The sequence below is a fragment of the Eschrichtius robustus genome, chromosome 5 (genome assembly GCF_028021215.1).
Source record: "Eschrichtius robustus isolate mEscRob2 chromosome 5, mEscRob2.pri, whole genome shotgun sequence".
NCBI classification, from domain to species: Eukaryota; Metazoa; Chordata; class Mammalia; order Artiodactyla; family Eschrichtiidae; genus Eschrichtius; species Eschrichtius robustus.
In genome coordinates, this window is record NC_090828.1 from 109,877,219 (window position 1) to 109,901,692 (window position 24,474).

Consider the following 24,474-nt stretch of genomic DNA (forward strand, 5'->3'; position numbering starts at 1 on the left):
ACATAAGTAAGGAGACATCAGCATTTGTGGGTTTCTTCAGGCACATTCCACTCTAATTTATAACCGAGGAACACCACTGGCCGGAAGGCCTGTTGCCCTAGTACCAGCATGGGGAACGTAGAAAGACCGCCACCCTCTGGCCGTTACCTGCAAACGCAGGTTTAAGCCTGTGCTAATGGTCACCGCAAAATGTCTTCAGGGAGGTAATGGCCAAAAAATTTTAAAATTATGACATACATACTTTAAGAAAACACTTTGAAGAACTAAGCGGTACTCACAGCCTGAAAAATGAAAAGGACCTGCCTTAAAGCTCAGTTTTAATGGATCATGAGACACATGCAAATTCAGCCACAAAGACGTATCAGCTCACACCAGTCAGAATAACCATCAGTAAAAAACCACAAAGAATAAATGCTGAAGGTGCTGTGGAGAAATGCAAACCCTCCACTTTAAGTGGGATGTAACCTGGAGAGAGCCACTCATGAGAGCAGAGTGGAGGTGCCGTTAAAAGGTAAACATTGAGCTACCGTACGATCCAGAGGCTTATTCCTGGACCTATAACCTAAGAAGACAGAATTGGAAAGAAAGAGGCAGGCAAATCTGCATTGCACAGTATTACCATAGCCAAGATATGGAAGTCACCAAAAAGTCCACCGACAGATGGGTGGACAAAGAAGAACTGCTACATGTACAGATGGATTATGAGCTAGCGATAAAATGAAGCAATGCCATTTGCAGCACCATAGATGACTCTAGAAGTAATCACGCAACTTGGAATAAGTGAGAAAACGAAAGACACATATCCTATCATACCACATAGAGGTGTTACCTAAAAATTGATACAAACGAAGATACTTCCACAGAGAAAGGCAATCACAGATTCAGTACAAAAACTTAAGGTTCACCAAATGGAAACGTGTGAGGATTGGGTACATTACCATATTGAGGTGAACAGAGATATACAAACACACGTGAAATATATAATCACCAAAGACCTATAGAATACCAAGAGAAGACTACTCAACATTGTGTCATAACCTACACGGGAAGAGATTCCAAAGAAGAATAGATATATGTATATGTGTGAAGGAACCACGTCTTGCACACCTAGACCAAACAAACCATTGTAATCGAATTTGCTGTGATAAAGAATAAAAATTTTGTTAAAAATACAAACAAGAAGGAATGACACATACACTTAAAGGGCTTTTTCCCGGCACATTCCATTGTACTTTACAACCTAGAACACGACTTCCATTAAGGCTCTGTTGCCCTAGTGACCAGATTTGGTAAAGGAGAAATGCTGCCCCCTTGTGGCCGTTTCCCGCAAGAGCAGCTTTAAACCCACAGCTACTGGTCACTTAAAATTCACAAGGGCTCAGGGCTGTAAAGGACACCTGCCGTCAAAAATTGTGCTCAGGTGGGGAATGGACAAAAGAAATTCAAAACAGGCGAATGTTTCAAGAAGATAGTATGCAGAGGTAAGTATTCCTCACTCTCTTTAAACAAAAAAACAGGAAAATGCGTAAAAGCTCAACCTCAGGAATTATTAGACTCATGCAATCTAATCAATCAAAAGGTTTCAACTCACACCTGTCGACTGACCGTCAGCAAAAAGTCTACCAACAATAAATGCTGACGGGGTTGTAGAGAACTGTGTAACCTCTAGGTGCTGGTGGGAAGGAAAGTGGTTAACAGCCAATAATGACTACCGAAAGGAACTGCGTTGAAAAGTGAAAACTGAGGTACCATTCAATCCAGCAGGCACACCACTGGGCCTCTCACCTGAGAAGACCAGGATCGAAAAGACACAGGCTGCAAAAGCTGCACTGCAGCCTTATTCAAAATAGCCAAGATGGGAAGCAACCAAAATGTCCATCAACAGGTGAATGGATAAAGAAGAAGGAGTCCATGTACACAATGGAATATTAGCCATGGAAAACAATGAAACACTGCTCTTTGAGGCACCAGAGATGAGCCTGGAGATAATCACAAAACATGAGGTAAGTCGGAAAGCAAAAGACCTATATCCTATGATATCCCTTAGAGGCGTTATCTAATCACTGACACAAATGAACATATTTCCACAGAGAAAGACACTCACAGACTTAGAAAACCAACTATGCTCATCTAAAAGGAAAGGTGGGGGGAATGGATAAATGAGATTAGTGTTACTATACATATCCAAATACATATTATATACATATTTCAAAACGACCGACCATATAGCAAGGGAGGTCTACAGAACACTCTGTAATATTTTACATGGGAAGAGGATCTGTAGAGTAGACATATATAATGTACAAATGAACCAGATTGTGTACCCCTAGGACAAACAATATTCTAGTCCTTACCCCGATTAAAAAAAATAACAAAAACAAGAAGTAATGAGACCTAAACTTATGGGGGTTTCTCCTGGCACATTCCATTCTAATTTACAACCTAGGAACACGACTTCCAGAAAGGCTCTGCTGCCCTAGTACTCAGATTTGGGAATGGAGAAATGCTGCCTCCTTGTGGCCATTTCCCACAACAGCAGCTTTCAACCCACTGCTAAAGGTCACTAAATATTCACCAACTTGCCATTCTGTAAATGACACCTGCCCTCCAAATAAATCCTGGGATCAAAAATGGAGCAAAAATTTCAAAAGAGGGCAACCTTCCAAGAAGACAATTTCAAGAGCTATGTGGTACTCACAGCTTTTCCTTTAAAGAAGAGGAAAGAAAAAGGTGTGGGAAAATGATATATTTTAGGAATTTTTAAAGACATGCAAACCCAAATTACAAAACCCTATCAGCTCACAGCAGTCAGAATGGCCATCAGCAAAAATGTTTCAAAAAATAAATGCTGAAGGGACTGTGGAGGAATGCGTACACTCGGCCCTAAGGGGGACGTGGTAAGAGCCACTAATGAAAACACAATGGAAGTGCCTTGAAAAGGTAAACACTGAGCTACCCGTCAATCAGTCATACCCACTGCTGGGCCTATCCCCTGAGAAAATGAGAATCAAAACGTCACAGGCTGGCAATCCTGCACTCCAGCCATATTGACCATAGCCAACATTTGGAAGCAATGAAAATGTCCATCAACAGAGGAACGCACCAAGAAGAACTCTTCCATGTACACAATGTAATATTGCTCCAATAATAAATATAAGGTAAATTTAAAAGACAAACATAAGTAAGGAGACATCAGCATTTGTGGGTTTCTTCAGGCACATTCCACTCTAATTTATAACCGAGGAACACCACTGGCCGGAAGGCCTGTTGCCCTAGTACCAGCATGGGGAACGTAGAAAGACCGCCACCCTCTGGCCGTTACCTGCAAACGCAGGTTTAAGCCTGTGCTAATGGTCACCGCAAAATGTCTTCAGGGAGGTAATGGCCAAAAAATTTTAAAATTATGACATACATACTTTAAGAAAACACTTTGAAGAACTAAGCGGTACTCACAGCCTGAAAAATGAAAAGGACCTGCCTTAAAGCTCAGTTTTAATGGATCATGAGACACATGCAAATTCAGCCACAAAGACGTATCAGCTCACACCAGTCAGAATAACCATCAGTAAAAAACCACAAAGAATAAATGCTGAAGGTGCTGTGGAGAAATGCAAACCCTCCACTTTAAGTGGGATGTAACCTGGAGAGAGCCACTCATGAGAGCAGAGTGGAGGTGCCGTTAAAAGGTAAACATTGAGCTACCGTACGATCCAGAGGCTTATTCCTGGACCTATAACCTAAGAAGACAGAATTGGAAAGAAAGAGGCAGGCAAATCTGCATTGCACAGTATTACCATAGCCAAGATATGGAAGTCACCAAAAAGTCCACCGACAGATGGGTGGACAAAGAAGAACTGCTACATGTACAGATGGATTATGAGCTAGCGATAAAATGAAACAATGCCATTTGCAGCACCATAGATGACTCTAGAAGTAATCACGCAACTTGGAATAAGTGAGAAAGCGAAAGACACATATCCTATCATACCACATAGAGGTGTTACCTAAAAATTGATACAAACGAAGATACTTCCACAGAGAAAGGCAATCACAGATTCAGTACAAAAACTTAAGGTTCACCAAATGGAAACGTGTGAGGATTGGGTACATTACCATATTGAGGTGAACAGAGATATACAAACACACGTGAAATATATAATCACCAAAGACCTACAGAATACCAAGAGAAGACTACTCAACATTGTATCATAACCTACACGGGAAGAGATTCCAAAGAAGAATAGATATATGTATATGTGTGAAGGAACCACGTCTTGCACACCTAGACCAAACAAACCATTGTAATCGAATTTGCTGTGATAAAGAATAAAAATTTTGTTAAAAATACAAACAAGAAGGAATGACACATACACTTAAAGGGCTTTTTCCCGGCACATTCCATTGTACTTTACAACCTAGAACACGACTTCCATTAAGGCTCTGTTGCCCTAGTGACCAGATTTGGTAAAGGAGAAATGCTGCCCCCTTGTGGCCGTTTCCCGCAAGAGCAGCTTTAAACCCACAGCTACTGGTCACTTAAAATTCACAAGGGCTCAGGGCTGTAAAGGACACCTGCCATCAAAAATTGTGCTCAGGTGGGGAATGGACAAAAGAAATTCAAAACAGGCGAATGTTTCAAGAAGATAGTATGCAGAGGTAAGTATTCCTCACTCTCTTTAAACAAAAAAACAGGAAAATGGGTAAAAGCTCAACCTCAGGAATTATTAGACTCATGCAATCTAATCAACCAAAAGGTTTCAACTCACACCTGTCGACTGACCGTCAGCAAAAAGTCTACCAACAATAAATGCTGACGGGGTTGTAGAGAACTGTGTAACCTCTAGGTGCTGGTGGGAAGGAAAGTGGTTAACAGCCAATAATGACTACCGAAAGGAACTGCGTTGAAAAGTGAAAACTGAGGTACCATTCAATCCAGCAGGCACACCACTGGGCCTCTCACCTGAGAAGACCAGGATCGAAAAGACACAGGCTGCAAAAGCTGCACTGCAGCCTTATTCAAAATAGCCAAGATGGGAAGCAACCAAAATGTCCATCAACAGGTGAATGGATAAAGAAGAAGGAGTCCATGTACACAATGGAATATTAGCCATGGAAAACAATGAAACACTGCTCTTTGAGGCACCAGAGATGAGCCTGGAGATAATCACAAAACATGAGGTAAGTCGGAAAGCAAAAGACCTATATCCTATGATATCCCTTAGAGGCGTTATCTAATCACTGACACAAATGAACATATTTCCACAGAGAAAGACACTCACAGACTTAGAAAACCAACTATGCTCATCTAAAAGGAAAGGTGGGGGGAATGGATAAATGAGATTAGTGTTACTATACATATCCAAATACATATTATATACATATTTCAAAACGACCGACCATATAGCAAGGGAGGTCTACAGAACACTCTGTAATATTTTACATGGGAAGAGGATCTGTAGATTAGGCATATATAATGTACAAATGAACCAGATTGTGTACCCCTAGGACAAACAATATTCTAGTCCTTACCCCGATTAAAAAAAATAACAAAAACAAGAAGTAATGAGACCTAAACTTATGGGGGTTTCTCCTGGCACATTCCATTCTAATTTACAACCTAGGAACACGACTTCCAGAAAGGCTCTGCTGCCCTAGTACTCAGATTTGGGAATGGAGAAATGCTGCCTCCTTGTGGCCATTTCCCACAACAGCAGCTTTCAACCCACTGCTAAAGGTCACTAAATATTCACCAACTTGCCATTCTGTAAATGACACCTGCCCTCCAAATAAATCCTGGGATCAAAAATGGAGCAAAAATTTCAAAAGAGGGCAACCTTCCAAGAAGACAATTTCAAGAGCTATGTGGTACTCACAGCTTTTCCTTTAAAGAAGAGGAAAGAAAACGGTGTGGGAAAATGATATATTTTAGGAATTTTTAAAGACATGCAAACCCAAATTACAAAACCCTATCAGCTCACAGCAGTCAGAATGGCCATCAGCAAAAATGTTTCAAAAAATAAATGCTGAAGGGACTGTGGAGGAATGCGTACACTCGGCCCTAAGGGGGACGTGGTAAGAGCCACTAATGAAAACACAATGGAAGTGCCTTGAAAAGGTAAACACTGAGCTACCCGTCAATCAGTCATACCCACTGCTGGGCCTATCCCCTGAGAAAATGAGAATCAAAACGTCACAGGCTGGCAATCCTGCACTCCAGCCATATTGACCATAGCCAACATTTGGAAGCAATGAAAATGTCCATCAACAGAGGAACGCACCAAGAAGAACTGTTCCATGTACACAATGTAATATTGCTCCAATAATAAATATAAGGTAAATTTAAAAGACAAACATAAGTAAGGAGACATCAGCATTTGTGGGTTTCTTCAGGCACAATCCACTCTAATTTATAACCGAGGAACACCACTGGCCGGAAGGCCTGTTGCCCTAGTACCAGCATGGGGAACGTAGAAAGACTGCCACCCTCTGGCCGTTACCTGCAAACGCAGGTTTAAGCCTGTGCTAATGGTCACCGCAAAATGTCTTCAGGGAGGTAATGGCGAAAAAATTTTAAAATTATGACATACATACTTTAAGAAAACACTTTGAAGAACTAAGCTGTACTCACAGCCTGAAAAATGAAAAGGACCTGCCTTAAAGCTCAGTTTTAATGGATCATGAGACACATGCAAATTCAGCCACAAAGACGTATCAGCTCACACCAGTCAGAATAACCATCAGTAAAAAACCACAAAGAATAAATGCTGAAGGTGCTGTGGAGAAATGCAAACCCTCCACTTTAAGTGGGATGTAACCTGGAGAGAGCCACTCATGAGAGCAGAGTGGAGGTGCCGTTAAAAGGTAAACATTGAGCTACCGTACGATCCAGAGGCTTATTCCTGGACCTATAACCTAAGAAGACAGAATTGGAAAGAAAGAGGCAGGCAAATCTGCATTGCACAGTATTACCATAGCCAAGATATGGAAGTCACCAAAAAGTCCACCGACAGATGGGTGGACAAAGAAGATCTGCTACATGTACAGATGGATTATGAGCTAGCGATAAAATGAAACAATGCCATTTGCAGCACCATAGATGACTCTAGAAGTAATCACGCAACTTGGAGTAAGTGAGAAAGCGAAAGACACATATCCTATCATACCACATAGAGGTGTTACCTAAAAATTGATACAAACGAAGATACTTCCACAGAGAAAGGCAATCACAGATTCAGTACAAAAACTTAAGGTTCACCAAATGGAAACGTGTGAGGATTGGGTACATTACCATATTGAGGTGAACAGAGATATACAAACACACGTGAAATATATAATCACCAAAGACCTACAGAATACCAAGAGAAGACTACTCAACATTGTGTCATAACCTACACGGGAAAAGATTCCAAAGAAGAATAGATATATGTATATGTGTGAAGGAACCTCGTCTTGCACACCTAGACCAAACAAACCATTGTAATCGAATTTGCTGTGATAAAGAATAAAAATTTTGTTAAAAATACAAACAAGAAGGAATGACACATAAACTTAAAGGGCTTTTTCCCGGCACATTCCATTGTACTTTACAACCTAGAACACGACTTCCATTAAGGCTCTGTTGCCCTAGTGACCAGATTTGGTAAAGGAGAAATGCTGCCCCCTTGTGGCCGTTTCCCGCAAGAGCAGCTTTAAACCCACAGCTACTGGTCACTTAAAATTCACAAGGGCTCAGGGCTGTAAAGGACACCTGCCGTCAAAAATTGTGCTCAGGTGGGGAATGGACAAAAGAAATTCAAAACAGGCGAATGTTTCAAGAAGATAGTATGCAGAGGTAAGTATTCCTCACTCTCTTTAAACAAAAAAACAGGAAAATGGGTAAAAGCTCAACCTCAGGAATTATTAGACTCATGCAATCTAATCAACCAAAAGGTTCCAACTCACACCTGTCGACTGACCGTCAGCAAAAAGTCTACCAACAATAAATGCTGACGGGGTTGTAGAGAACTGTGTAACCTCTAGGTGCTGGTGGGATGGAAAGTGGTTAACAGCCAATAATGACCACCGAAAGGAACTGCGTTGAAAAGTGAAAACTGAGGTACCATTCAATCCAGCAGGCACACCACTGGGCCTCTCACCTGAGAAGACCAGGATCGAAAAGACACAGGCTGCAAATGCTGCACTGCAGCCTTATTCAAAATAGCCAAGATGCGAAGCAACCAAAATGTCCATCAACAGGTGAATGGATAAAGAAGAAGGAGTCCATGTACACAATGGAATATTAGCCATGGAAAACAATGAAACACTGCTCTTTGAGGCACCAGAGATGAGCCTGGAGATAATCACAAAACATGAGGTAAGTCGGAAAGCAAAAGACCTATATCCTATGATATCCCTTAGAGGCGTTATCTAATCACTGACACAAATGAACATATTTCCACAGAGAAAGACACTCACAGACTTAGAAAACCAACTATGCTCATCTAAAAGGAAAGGTGGGGGGAATGGATAAATGAGATTAGTGTTACTATATATATCCAAATACATATTATATACATATTTCAAAACGACCGACCATATAGCAAGGGAGGTCTACAGAACACTCTGTAATATTTTACATGGGAAGAGGATCTGTAGAGTAGACATATATAATGTACAAATGAACCAGATTGTGTACCCCTAGGACAAACAATATTCTAGTCCTTACCCCGATTAAAAAAATTAACAAAAACAAGAAGTAATGAGACCTAAACTTATGGGGGTTTCTCCTGGCACATTCCATTCTAATTTACAACCTAGGAACACGACTTCCAGAAAGGCTCTGCTGCCCTAGTACTCAGATTTGGGAATGGAGAAATGCTGCCTCCTTGTGGCCATTTCCCACAACAGCAGCTTTCAACCCACTGCTAAAGGTCACTAAATATTCACCAACTTGCCATTCTGTAAATGACACCTGCCCTCCAAATAAATCCTGGGATCAAAAATGGAGCAAAAATTTCAAAAGAGGGCAACCTTCCAAGAAGACAATTTCAAGAGCTATGTGGTACTCACAGCTTTTCCTTTAAAGAAGAGGAAAGAAAAAGGTGTGGGAAAATGATATATTTTAGGAATTTTTAAAGACATGCAAACCCAAATTACAAAAACCTATCAGCTCACAGCAGTCAGAATGGCCATCAGCAAAAATGTTTCAAAAAATAAATGCTGAAGGGACTGTGGAGGAATGCGTACACTCGGCCCTAAGGGGGACGTGGTAAGAGCCACTAATGAAAACACAATGGAAGTGCCTTGAAAAGGTAAACACTGAGCTACCCGTCAATCAGTCATACCCACTGCTGGGCCTATCCCCTGAGAAAATGAGAATCAAAACGTCACAGGCTGGCAATCCTGCACTCCAGCCATATTGACCATAGCCAACATTTGGAAGCAATGAAAATGTCCATCAACAGAGGAACGCACCAAGAAGAACTCTTCCATGTACACAATGTAATATTGCTCCAATAATAAATATAAGGTAAATTTAAAAGACAAACATAAGTAAGGAGACATCAGCATTTGTGGGTTTCTTCAGGCACATTCCACTCTAATTTATAACCGAGGAACACCACTGGCCGGAAGGCCTGTTGCCCTAGTACCAGCATGGGGAACGTAGAAAGACCGCCACCCTCTGGCCGTTACCTGCAAACGCAGGTTTAAGCCTGTGCTAATGGTCACCGCAAAATGTCTTCAGGGAGGTAATGGCCAAAAAATTTTAAAATTATGACATACATACTTTAAGAAAACACTTTGAAGAACTAAGCGGTACTCACAGCCTGAAAAATGAAAAGGACCTGCCTTAAAGCTCAGTTTTAATGGATCATGAGACACATGCAAATTCAGCCACAAAGACGTATCAGCTCACACCAGTCAGAATAACCATCAGTAAAAAACCACAAAGAATAAATGCTGAAGGTGCTGTGGAGAAATGCAAACCCTCCACTTTAAGTGGGATGTAACCTGGAGAGAGCCACTCATGAGAGCAGAGTGGAGGTGCCGTTAAAAGGTAAACATTGAGCTACCGTACGATCCAGAGGCTTATTCCTGGACCTATAACCTAAGAAGACAGAATTGGAAAGAAAGAGGCAGGCAAATCTGCATTGCACAGTATTACCATAGCCAAGATATGGAAGTCACCAAAAAGTCCACCGACAGATGGGTGGACAAAGAAGAACTGCTACATGTACAGATGGATTATGAGCTAGCGATAAAATGAAGCAATGCCATTTGCAGCACCATAGATGACTCTAGAAGTAATCACGCAACTTGGAATAAGTGAGAAAACGAAAGACACATATCCTATCATACCACATAGAGGTGTTACCTAAAAATTGATACAAACGAAGATACTTCCACAGAGAAAGGCAATCACAGATTCAGTACAAAAACTTAAGGTTCACCAAATGGAAACGTGTGAGGATTGGGTACATTACCATATTGAGGTGAACAGAGATATACAAACACACGTGAAATATATAATCACCAAAGACCTACAGAATACCAAGAGAAGACTACTCAACATTGTGTCATAACCTACACGGGAAGAGATTCCAAAGAAGAATAGATATATGTATATGTGTGAAGGAACCACGTCTTGCACACCTAGACCAAACAAACCATTGTAATCGAATTTGCTGTGATAAAGAATAAAAATTTTGTTAAAAATACAAACAAGAAGGAATGACACATACACTTAAAGGGCTTTTTCCCGGCACATTCCATTGTACTTTACAACCTAGAACACGACTTCCATTAAGGCTCTGTTGCCCTAGTGACCAGATTTGGTAAAGGAGAAATGCTGCCCCCTTGTGGCCGTTTCCCGCAAGAGCAGCTTTAAACCCACAGCTACTGGTCACTTAAAATTCACAAGGGCTCAGGGCTGTAAAGGACACCTGCCGTCAAAAATTGTGCTCAGGTGGGGAATGGACAAAAGAAATTCAAAACAGGCGAATGTTTCAAGAAGATAGTATGCAGAGGTAAGTATTCCTCACTCTCTTTAAACAAAAAAACAGGAAAATGGGTAAAAGCTCAACCTCAGGAATTATTAGACTCATGCAATCTAATCAACCAAAAGGTTCCAACTCACACCTGTCGACTGACCGTCAGCAAAAAGTCTACCAACAATAAATGCTGACGGGGTTGTAGAGAACTGTGTAACCTCTAGGTGCTGGTGGGATGGAAAGTGGTTAACAGCCAATAATGACCACCGAAAGGAACTGCGTTGAAAAGTGAAAACTGAGGTACCATTCAATCCAGCAGGCACACCACTGGGCCTCTCACCTGAGAAGACCAGGATCGAAAAGACACAGGCTGCAAATGCTGCACTGCAGCCTTATTCAAAATAGCCAAGATGCGAAGCAACCAAAATGTCCATCAACAGGTGAATGGATAAAGAAGAAGGAGTCCATGTACACAATGGAATATTAGCCATGGAAAACAATGAAACACTGCTCTTTGAGGCACCAGAGATGAGCCTGGAGATAATCACAAAACATGAGGTAAGTCGGAAAGCAAAAGACCTATATCCTATGATATCCCTTAGAGGCGTTATCTAATCACTGACACAAATGAACATATTTCCACAGAGAAAGACACTCACAGACTTAGAAAACCAACTATGCTCATCTAAAAGGAAAGGTGGGGGGAATGGATAAATGAGATTAGTGTTACTATACATATCCAAATACATATTATATACATATTTCAAAACGACCGACCATATAGCATGGGAGGTCTACAGAACACTCTGTAATATTTTACATGGGAAGAGGATCTGTAGAGTAGACATATATAATGTACAAATGAACCAGATTGTGTACCCCTAGGACAAACAATATTCTAGTCCTTACCCCGATTAAAAAAATTAACAAAAACAAGAAGTAATGAGACCTAAACTTATGGGGGTTTCTCCTGGCACATTCCATTCTAATTTACAACCTAGGAACACGACTTCCAGAAAGGCTCTGCTGCCCTAGTACTCAGATTTGGGAATGGAGAAATGCTGCCTCCTTGTGGCCATTTCCCACAACAGCAGCTTTCAACCCACTGCTAAAGGTCACTAAATATTCACCAACTTGCCATTCTGTAAATGACACCTGCCCTCCAAATAAATCCTGGGATCAAAAATGGAGCAAAAATTTCAAAAGAGGGCAACCTTCCAAGAAGACAATTTCAAGAGCTATGTGGTACTCACAGCTTTTCCTTTAAAGAAGAGGAAAGAAAAAGGTGTGGGAAAATGATATATTTTAGGAATTTTTAAAGACATGCAAACCCAAATTACAAAAACCTATCAGCTCACAGCAGTCAGAATGGCCATCAGCAAAAATGTTTCAAAAAATAAATGCTGAAGGGACTGTGGAGGAATGCGTACACTCGGCCCTAAGGGGGACGTGGTAAGAGCCACTAATGAAAACACAATGGAAGTGCCTTGAAAAGGTAAACACTGAGCTACCCGTCAATCAGTCATACCCACTGCTGGGCCTATCCCCTGAGAAAATGAGAATCAAAACGTCACAGGCTGGCAATCCTGCACTCCAGCCATATTGACCATAGCCAACATTTGGAAGCAATGAAAATGTCCATCAACAGAGGAACGCACCAAGAAGAACTCTTCCATGTACACAATGTAATATTGCTCCAATAATAAATATAAGGTAAATTTAAAAGACAAACATAAGTAAGGAGACATCAGCATTTGTGGGTTTCTTCAGGCACATTCCACTCTAATTTATAACCGAGGAACACCACTGGCCGGAAGGCCTGTTGCCCTAGTACCAGCATGGGGAACGTAGAAAGACCGCCACCCTCTGGCCGTTACCTGCAAACGCAGGTTTAAGCCTGTGCTAATGGTCACCGCAAAATGTCTTCAGGGAGGTAATGGCCAAAAAATTTTAAAATTATGACATACATACTTTAAGAAAACACTTTGAAGAACTAAGCGGTACTCACAGCCTGAAAAATGAAAAGGACCTGCCTTAAAGCTCAGTTTTAATGGATCATGAGACACATGCAAATTCAGCCACAAAGACGTATCAGCTCACACCAGTCAGAATAACCATCAGTAAAAAACCACAAAGAATAAATGCTGAAGGTGCTGTGGAGAAATGCAAACCCTCCACTTTAAGTGGGATGTAACCTGGAGAGAGCCACTCATGAGAGCAGAGTGGAGGTGCCGTTAAAAGGTAAACATTGAGCTACCGTACGATCCAGAGGCTTATTCCTGGACCTATAACCTAAGAAGACAGAATTGGAAAGAAAGAGGCAGGCAAATCTGCATTGCACAGTATTACCATAGCCAAGATATGGAAGTCACCAAAAAGTCCACCGACAGATGGGTGGACAAAGAAGAACTGCTACATGTACAGATGGATTATGAGCTAGCGATAAAATGAAGCAATGCCATTTGCAGCACCATAGATGACTCTAGAAGTAATCACGCAACTTGGAATAAGTGAGAAAACGAAAGACACATATCCTATCATACCACATAGAGGTGTTACCTAAAAATTGATACAAACGAAGATACTTCCACAGAGAAAGGCAATCACAGATTCAGTACAAAAACTTAAGGTTCACCAAATGGAAACGTGTGAGGATTGGGTACATTACCATATTGAGGTGAACAGAGATATACAAACACACGTGAAATATATAATCACCAAAGACCTACAGAATACCAAGAGAAGACTACTCAACATTGTGTCATAACCTACACGGGAAGAGATTCCAAAGAAGAATAGATATATGTATATGTGTGAAGGAACCACGTCTTGCACACCTAGACCAAACAAACCATTGTAATCGAATTTGCTGTGATAAAGAATAAAAATTTTGTTAAAAATACAAACAAGAAGGAATGACACATACACTTAAAGGGCTTTTTCCCGGCACATTCCAGTGTACTTTACAACCTAGAACACGACTTCCATTAAGGCTCTGTTGCCCTAGTGACCAGATTTGGTAAAGGAGAAATGCTGCCCCCTTGTGGCCGTTTCCCGCAAGAGCAGCTTTAAACCCACAGCTACTGGTCACTTAAAATTCACAAGGGCTCAGGGCTGTAAAGGACACCTGCCGTCAAAAATTGTGCTCAGGTGGGGAATGGACAAAAGAAATTCAAAACAGGCGAATGTTTCAAGAAGATAGTATGCAGAGGTAAGTATTCCTCACTCTCTTTAAACAAAAAAACAGGAAAATGGGTAAAAGCTCAACCTCAGGAATTATTAGACTCATGCAATCTAATCAACCAAAAGGTTCCAACTCACACCTGTCGACTGACCGTCAGCAAAAAGTCTACCAACAATAAATGCTGACGGGGTTGTAGAGAACTGTGTAACCTCTAGGTGCTGGTGGGATGGAAAGTGGTTAACAGCCAATAATGACCACCGAAAGGAACTGCGTTGAAAAGTGAAAACTGAGGTACCATTCAATCCAGCAGGCACACCACTGGGCCTCTCACCTGAGAAGACCAGGATCGAAAAGACACAGGCTGCAAATGCTGCACTGCAGCCTTATTCAAAATAGCCAAGATGCGAAGCAACCAAAATGTCCATCAACAGGTGAATGGATAAAGAAGAAGGAGTCCATGTACACAATGGAATATTAGCCATGGAAAACAATGAAACACTGCTCTTTGAGGCACCAGAGATGAGCCTGGAGATAATCACAAAACATGAGGTAAGTCGGAAAGCAAAAGACCTATATCCTATGATATCCCTTAGAGGCGTTATCTAATCACTGACACAAATGAACATATTTCCACAGAGAAAGACACTCACAGACTTAGAAAACCAACTATGCTCATCTAAAAGGAAAGGTGGGGGGAATGGATAAATGAGATTAGTGTTACTATACATATCCAAATACATATTATATACATATTTCAAAACGACCGACCATATAGCATGGGAGGTCTTCAGAACACTCTGTAATATTTTACATGGGAAGAGGATCTGTAGAGTAGACATATATAATGTACAAATGAACCAGATTGTGTACCCCTAGGACAAACAATATTCTAGTCCTTACCCCGATTAAAAAAATTAACAAAAACAAGAAGTAATGAGACCTAAACTTATGGGGGTTTCTCCTGGCACATTCCATTCTAATTTACAACCTAGGAACACGACTTCCAGAAAGGCTCTGCTGCCCTAGTACTCAGATTTGGGAATGGAGAAATGCTGCCTCCTTGTGGCCATTTCCCACAACAGCAGCTTTCAACCCACTGCTAAAGGTCACTAAATATTCACCAACTTGCCATTCTGTAAATGACACCTGCCCTCCAAATAAATCCTGGGATCAAAAATGGAGCAAAAATTTCAAAAGAGGGCAACCTTCCAAGAAGACAATTTCAAGAGCTATGTGGTACTCACAGCTTTTCCTTTAAAGAAGAGGAAAGAAAAAGGTGTGGGAAAATGATATATTTTAGGAATTTTTAAAGACATGCAAACCCAAATTACAAAAACCTATCAGCTCACAGCAGTCAGAATGGCCATCAGCAAAAATGTTTCAAAAAATAAATGCTGAAGGGACTGTGGAGGAATGCGTACACTCGGCCCTAAGGGGGACGTGGTAAGAGCCACTAATGAAAACACAATGGAAGTGCCTTGAAAAGGTAAACACTGAGCTACCCGTCAATCAGTCATACCCACTGCTGGGCCTATCCCCTGAGAAAATGAGAATCAAAACGTCACAGGCTGGCAATCCTGCACTCCAGCCATATTGACCATAGCCAACATTTGGAAGCAATGAAAATGTCCATCAACAGAGGAACGCACCAAGAAGAACTCTTCCATGTACACAATGTAATATTGCTCCAATAATAAATATAAGGTAAATTTAAAAGACAAACATAAGTAAGGAGACATCAGCATTTGTGGGTTTCTTCAGGCACATTCCACTCTAATTTATAACCGAGGAACACCACTGGCCGGAAGGCCTGTTGCCCTAGTACCAGCATGGGGAACGTAGAAAGACCGCCACCCTCTGGCCGTTACCTGCAAACGCAGGTTTAAGCCTGTGCTAATGGTCACCGCAAAATGTCTTCAGGGAGGTAATGGCCAAAAAATTTTAAAATTATGACATACATACTTTAAGAAAACACTTTGAAGAACTAAGCGGTACTCACAGCCTGAAAAATGAAAAGGACCTGCCTTAAAGCTCAGTTTTAATGGATCATGAGACACATGCAAATTCAGCCACAAAGACGTATCAGCTCACACCAGTCAGAATAACCATCAGTAAAAAACCACAAAGAATAAATGCTGAAGGTGCTGTGGAGAAATGCAAACCCTCCACTTTAAGTGGGATGTAACCTGGAGAGAGCCACTCATGAGAGCAGAGTGGAGGTGCCGTTAAAAGGTAAACATTGAGCTACCGTACGATCCAGAGGCTTATTCCTGGACCTATAACCTAAGAAGACAGAATTGGAAAGAAAGAGGCAGGCAAATCTGCATTGCACAGTATTACCATAGCCAAGATATGGAAGTCACCAAAAAGTCCACCGACAGATGGGTGGACAAAGAAGAACTGCTACATGTACAGATGGATTATGAGCTAGCGATAAAATGAAGCAATGCCATTTGCAGCACCATAGATGACTCTAGAAGTAATCACGCAACTTGGAATAAGTGAGAAAACGAAAGACACATATCCTATCATACCACATAGAGGTGTTACCTAAAAATTGATACAAACGAAGATACTTCCACAGAGAAAGGCAATCACAGATTCAGTACAAAAACTTAAGGTTCACCAAATGGAAACGTGTGAGGATTGGGTACATTACCATATTGAGGTGAACAGAGATATACAAACACACGTGAAATATATAATCACCAAAGACCTATAGAATACCAAGAGAAGACTACTCAACATTGTGTCATAACCTACACGGGAAGAGATTCCAAAGAAGAATAGATATATGTATATGTGTGAAGGAACCACGTCTTGCACACCTAGACCAAACAAACCATTGTAATCGAATTTGCTGTGATAAAGAATAAAAATTTTGTTAAAAATACAAACAAGAAGGAATGACACATACACTTAAAGGGCTTTTTCCCGGCACATTCCATTGTACTTTACAACCTAGAACACGACTTCCATTAAGGCTCTGTTGCCCTAGTGACCAGATTTGGTAAAGGAGAAATGCTGCCCCCTTGTGGCCGTTTCCCGCAAGAGCAGCTTTAAACCCACAGCTACTGGTCACTTAAAATTCACAAGGGCTCAGGGCTGTAAAGGACACCTGCCGTCAAAAATTGTGCTCAGGTGGGGAATGGACAAAAGAAATTCAAAACAGGCGAATGTTTCAAGAAGATAGTATGCAGAGGTAAGTATTCCTCACTCTCTTTAAACAAAAAAACAGGAAAATGCGTAAAAGCTCAACCTCAGGAATTATTAGACTCATGCAATCTAATCAATCAAAAGGTTTCAACTCACACCTGTCGACTGACCGTCAGCAAAAAGTCTACCAACAATAAATGCTGACGGGGTTGTAGAGAACTGTGTAACCTCTAGGTGCTGGTGGGAAGGAAAGTGGTTAACAGCCAATAATGACTACCGAAAGGAACTGCGTTGAAAAGTGAAAACTGAGGTACCATTCAATCCAGCAGGCACACCACTGGGCCTCTCACCTGAGAAGACCAGGATCGAAAAGACACAGGCTGCAAAAGCTGCACTGCAGCCTTATTCAAAATAGCCAAGATGGGAAGCAACCAAAATGTCCATCAACAGGTGAATGGATAAAGAAGAAGGAGTCCATGTACACAATGGAATATTAGCCATGGAAAACAATGAAACACTGCTCTTTGAGGCACCAGAGATGAGCCTGGAGATAATCACAAAACATGAGGTAAGTCGGAAAGCAAAAGACCTATATCCTATGATATCCCTTAGAGGCGTTATCTAATCACTGACACAAATGAACATATTTCCACAGAGAAAGACACTCACAGACTTAGAAAACCAACTATGCTCATCTAAAAGGAAAGGTGGGGGGAATGGATAAATGAGATTAGTGTTACTATACATATCCAAATACATATTATATACATATTTCAAAACGACCGACCATATAGCAAGGGAGGTCTACAGAACACTCTGTAATATTTTACATGGGAAGAGGATCTGTAGAGTAGACATATATAATGTACAAATGAACCAGATTGTGTACCCCTAGGACAAACAATATTCTAGTCCTTACCCCGATTAAAAAAAATAACAAAAACAAGAAGTAATGAGACCTAAACTTATGGGGGTTTCTCCTGGCACATTCCATTCTAATTTACAACCTAGGAACACGACTTCCAGAAAGGCTCTGCTGCCCTAGTACTCAGATTTGGGAATGGAGAAATGCTGCCTCCTTGTGGCCATTTCCCACAACAGCAGCTTTCAACCCACTGCTAAAGGTCACTAAATATTCACCAACTTGCCATTCTGTAAATGACACCTGCCCTCCAAATAAATCCTGGGATCAAAAATGGAGCAAAAATTTCAAAAGAGGGCAACCTTCCAAGAAGACAATTTCAAGAGCTATGTGGTACTCACAGCTTTTCCTTTAAAGAAGAGGAAAGAAAAAGGTGTGGGAAAATGATATATTTTAGGAATTTTTAAAGACATGCAAACCCAAATTACAAAACCCTATCAGCTCACAGCAGTCAGAATGGCCATCAGCAAAAATGTTTCAAAAAATAAATGCTGAAGGGACTGTGGAGGAATGCGTACACTCGGCCCTAAGGGGGACGTGGTAAGAGCCACTAATGAAAACACAATGGAAGTGCCTTGAAAAGGTAAACACTGAGCTACCCGTCAATCAGTCATACCCACTGCTGGGCCTATCCCCTGAGAAAATGAGAATCAAAACGTCACAGGCTGGCAATCCTGCACTCCAGCCATATTGACCATAGCCAACATTTGGAAGCAATGAAAATGTCCATCAACAGAGGAACGCACCAAGAAGAACTCTTCCATGTACACAATGTAATATTGCTCCAATAATAAATATAAGGTAAATTTAAAAGACAAACATAAGTAAGGAGACATCAGCATTTGTGGGTTTCTTCAGGCACATTCCACTCTAATTTATAACCGAGGAACACCACTGGCCGGAAGGCCTGTTGCCCTAGTACCAGCATGGGGAACGTAGAAAGACCGCCACCCTCTGGCCGTTACCTGCAAACGCAGGTTTAAGCCTGTGCTAATGGTCACCGCAAAATGTCTTCAGGGAGGTAATGGCCAAAAAATTTTAAAATTATGACATACATACTTTAAGAAAACACTTTGAAGAACTAAGCGGTACTCACAGCCTGAAAAATGAAAAGGACCTGCCTTAAAGCTCAGTTTTAATGGATCATGAGACACATGCAAATTCAGCCACAAAGACGTATCAGCTCACACCAGTCAGAATAACCATCAGTAAAAAACCACAAAGAATAAATGCTGAAGGTGCTGTGGAGAAATGCAAACCCTCCACTTTAAGTGGGATGTAACCTGGAGAGAGCCACTCATGAGAGCAGAGTGGAGGTGCCGTTAAAAGGTAAACATTGAGCTACCGTACGATCCAGAGGCTTATTCCTGGACCTATAACCTAAGAAGACAGAATTGGAAAGAAAGAGGCAGGCAAATCTGCATTGCACAGTATTACCATAGCCAAGATATGGAAGTCACCAAAAAGTCCACCGACAGATGGGTGGACAAAGAAGAACTGCTACATGTACAGATGGATTATGAGCTAGCGATAAAATGAAACAATGCCATTTGCAGCACCATAGATGACTCTAGAAGTAATCACGCAACTTGGAATAAGTGAGAAAGCGAAAGACACATATCCTATCATACCACATAGAGGTGTTACCTAAAAATTGATACAAACGAAGATACTTCCACAGAGAAAGGCAATCACAGATTCAGTACAAAAACTTAAGGTTCACCAAATGGAAACGTGTGAGGATTGGGTACATTACCATATTGAGGTGAACAGAGATATACAAACACACGTGAAATATATAATCACCAAAGACCTACAGAATACCAAGAGAAGACTACTCAACATTGTATCATAACCTACACGGGAAGAGATTCCAAAGAAGAATAGATATATGTATATGTGTGAAGGAACCACGTCTTGCACACCTAGACCAAACAAACCATTGTAATCGAATTTGCTGTGATAAAGAATAAAAATTTTGTTAAAAATACAAACAAGAAGGAATGACACATACACTTAAAGGGCTTTTTCCCGGCACATTCCATTGTACTTTACAACCTAGAACACGACTTCCATTAAGGCTCTGTTGCCCTAGTGACCAGATTTGGTAAAGGAGAAATGCTGCCCCCTTGTGGCCGTTTCCCGCAAGAGCAGCTTTAAACCCACAGCTACTGGTCACTTAAAATTCACAAGGGCTCAGGGCTGTAAAGGACACCTGCCGTCAAAAATTGTGCTCAGGTGGGGAATGGACAAAAGAAATTCAAAACAGGCGAATGTTTCAAGAAGATAGTATGCAGAGGTAAGTATTCCTCACTCTCTTTAAACAAAAAAACAGGAAAATGGGTAAAAGCTCAACCTCAGGAATTATTAGACTCATGCAATCTAATCAACCAAAAGGTTTCAACTCACACCTGTCGACTGACCGTCAGCAAAAAGTCTACCAACAATAAATGCTGACGGGGTTGTAGAGAACTGTGTAACCTCTAGGTGCTGGTGGGAAGGAAAGTGGTTAACAGCCAATAATGACTACCGAAAGGAACTGCGTTGAAAAGTGAAAACTGAGGTACCATTCAATCCAGCAGGCACACCACTGGGCCTCTCACCTGAGAAGACCAGGATCGAAAAGACACAGGCTGCAAAAGCTGCACTGCAGCCTTATTCAAAATAGCCAAGATGGGAAGCAACCAAAATGTCCATCAACAGGTGAATGGATAAAGAAGAAGGAGTCCATGTACACAATGGAATATTAGCCATGGAAAACAATGAAACACTGCTCTTTGAGGCACCAGAGATGAGCCTGGAGATAATCACAAAACATGAGGTAAGTCGGAAAGCAAAAGACCTATATCCTATGATATCCCTTAGAGGCGTTATCTAATCACTGACACAAATGAACATATTTCCACAGAGAAAGACACTCACAGACTTAGAAAACCAACTATGCTCATCTAAAAGGAAAGGTGGGGGGAATGGATAAATGAGATTAGTGTTACTATACATATCCAAATACATATTATATACATATTTCAAAACGACCGACCATATAGCAAGGGAGGTCTACAGAACACTCTGTAATATTTTACATGGGAAGAGGATCTGTAGATTAGGCATATATAATGTACAAATGAACCAGATTGTGTACCCCTAGGACAAACAATATTCTAGTCCTTACCCCGATTAAAAAAAATAACAAAAACAAGAAGTAATGAGACCTAAACTTATGGGGGTTTCTCCTGGCACATTCCATTCTAATTTACAACCTAGGAACACGACTTCCAGAAAGGCTCTGCTGCCCTAGTACTCAGATTTGGGAATGGAGAAATGCTGCCTCCTTGTGGCCATTTCCCACAACAGCAGCTTTCAACCCACTGCTAAAGGTCACTAAATATTCACCAACTTGCCATTCTGTAAATGACACCTGCCCTCCAAATAAATCCTGGGATCAAAAATGGAGCAAAAATTTCAAAAGAGGGCAACCTTCCAAGAAGACAATTTCAAGAGCTATGTGGTACTCACAGCTTTTCCTTTAAAGAAGAGGAAAGAAAACGGTGTGGGAAAATGATATATTTTAGGAATTTTTAAAGACATGCAAACCCAAATTACAAAACCCTATCAGCTCACAGCAGTCAGAATGGCCATCAGCAAAAATGTTTCAAAAAATAAATGCTGAAGGGACTGTGGAGGAATGCGTACACTCGGCCCTAAGGGGGACGTGGTAAGAGCCACTAATGAAAACACAATGGAAGTGCCTTGAAAAGGTAAACACTGAGCTACCCGTCAATCAGTCATACCCACTGCTGGGCCTATCCCCTGAGAAAATGAGAATCAAAACGTCACAGGCTGGCAATCCTGCACTCCAGCCATATTGACCATAGCCAACATTTGGAAGCAATGAAAATGTCCATCAACAGAGGAACGCACCAAGAAGAACTGTTCCATGTACACAATGTAATATTGCTCCAATAATAAATATAAGGTAAATTTAAAAGACAAACATAAGTAAGGAGACATCAGCATTTGTGGGTTTCTTCAGGCACAATCCACTCTAATTTATAACCGAGGAACACCACTGGCCGGAAGGCCTGTTGCCCTAGTACCAGCATGGGGAACGTAGAAAGACTGCCACCCTCTGGCCGTTACCTGCAAACGCAGGTTTAAGCCTGTGCTAATGGTCACCGCAAAATGTCTTCAGGGAGGTAATGGCGAAAAAATTTTAAAATTATGACATACATACTTTAAGAAAACACTTTGAAGAACTAAGCTGTACTCACAGCCTGAAAAATGAAAAGGACCTGCCTTAAAGCTCAGTTTTAATGGATCATGAGACACATGCAAATTCAGCCACAAAGACGTATCAGCTCACACCAGTCAGAATAACCATCAGTAAAAAACCACAAAGAATAAATGCTGAAGGTGCTGTGGAGAAATGCAAACCCTCCACTTTAAGTGGGATGTAACCTGGAGAGAGCCACTCATGAGAGCAGAGTGGAGGTGCCGTTAAAAGGTAAACATTGAGCTACCGTACGATCCAGAGGCTTATTCCTGGACCTATAACCTAAGAAGACAGAATTGGAAAGAAAGAGGCAGGCAAATCTGCATTGCACAGTATTACCATAGCCAAGATATGGAAGTCACCAAAAAGTCCACCGACAGATGGGTGGACAAAGAAGATCTGCTACATGTACAGATGGATTATGAGCTAGCGATAAAATGAAACAATGCCATTTGCAGCACCATAGATGACTCTAGAAGTAATCACGCAACTTGGAGTAAGTGAGAAAGCGAAAGACACATATCCTATCATACCACATAGAGGTGTTACCTAAAAATTGATACAAACGAAGATACTTCCACAGAGAAAGGCAATCACAGATTCAGTACAAAAACTTAAGGTTCACCAAATGGAAACGTGTGAGGATTGGGTACATTACCATATTGAGGTGAACAGAGATATACAAACACACGTGAAATATATAATCACCAAAGACCTACAGAATACCAAGAGAAGACTACTCAACATTGTGTCATAACCTACACGGGAAAAGATTCCAAAGAAGAATAGATATATGTATATGTGTGAAGGAACCTCGTCTTGCACACCTAGACCAAACAAACCATTGTAATCGAATTTGCTGTGATAAAGAATAAAAATTTTGTTAAAAATACAAACAAGAAGGAATGACACATAAACTTAAAGGGCTTTTTCCTGGCACATTCCATTGTAATTTACAACCTAGAACACGACTTCCATTAAGGCTCTGTTGCCCTAGTGACCAGATTTGGTAAAGGAGAAATGCTGCCCCCTTGTGGCCGTTTCCCGCAAGAGCAGCTTTAAACCCACAGCTACTGGTCACTTAAAATTCACAAGGGCTCAGGGCTGTAAAGGACACCTGCCGTCAAAAATTGTGCTCAGGTGGGGAATGGACAAAAGAAATTCAAAACAGGCGAATGTTTCAAGAAGATAGTATGCAGAGGTAAGTATTCCTCACTCTCTTTAAACAAAAAAACAGGAAAATGGGTAAAAGCTCAACCTCAGGAATTATTAGACTCATGCAATCTAATCAACCAAAAGGTTCCAACTCACACCTGTCGACTGACCGTCAGCAAAAAGTCTACCAACAATAAATGCTGATGGGGTTGTAGAGAACTGTGTAACCTCTAGGTGCTGGTGGGATGGAAAGTGGTTAACAGCCAATAATGACCACCGAAAGGAACTGCGTTGAAAAGTGAAAACTGAGGTACCATTCAATCCAGCAGGCACACCACTGGGCCTCTCACCTGAGAAGACCAGGATCGAAAAGACACAGGCTGCAAATGCTGCACTGCAGCCTTATTCAAAATAGCCAAGATGCGAAGCAACCAAAATGTCCATCAACAGGTGAATGGATAAAGAAGAAGGAGTCCATGTACACAATGGAATATTAGCCATGGAAAACAATGAAACACTGCTCTTTGAGGCACCAGAGATGAGCCTGGAGATAATCACAAAACATGAGGTAAGTCGGAAAGCAAAAGACCTATATCCTATGATATCCCTTAGAGGCGTTATCTAATCACTGACACAAATGAACATATTTCCACAGAGAAAGACACTCACAGACTTAGAAAACCAACTATGCTCATCTAAAAGGAAAGGTGGGGGGATTGGATAAATGAGATTAGTGTTACTATACATATCCAAATACATATTATATACATATTTCAAAACGACCGACCATATAGCAAGGGAGGTCTACAGAACA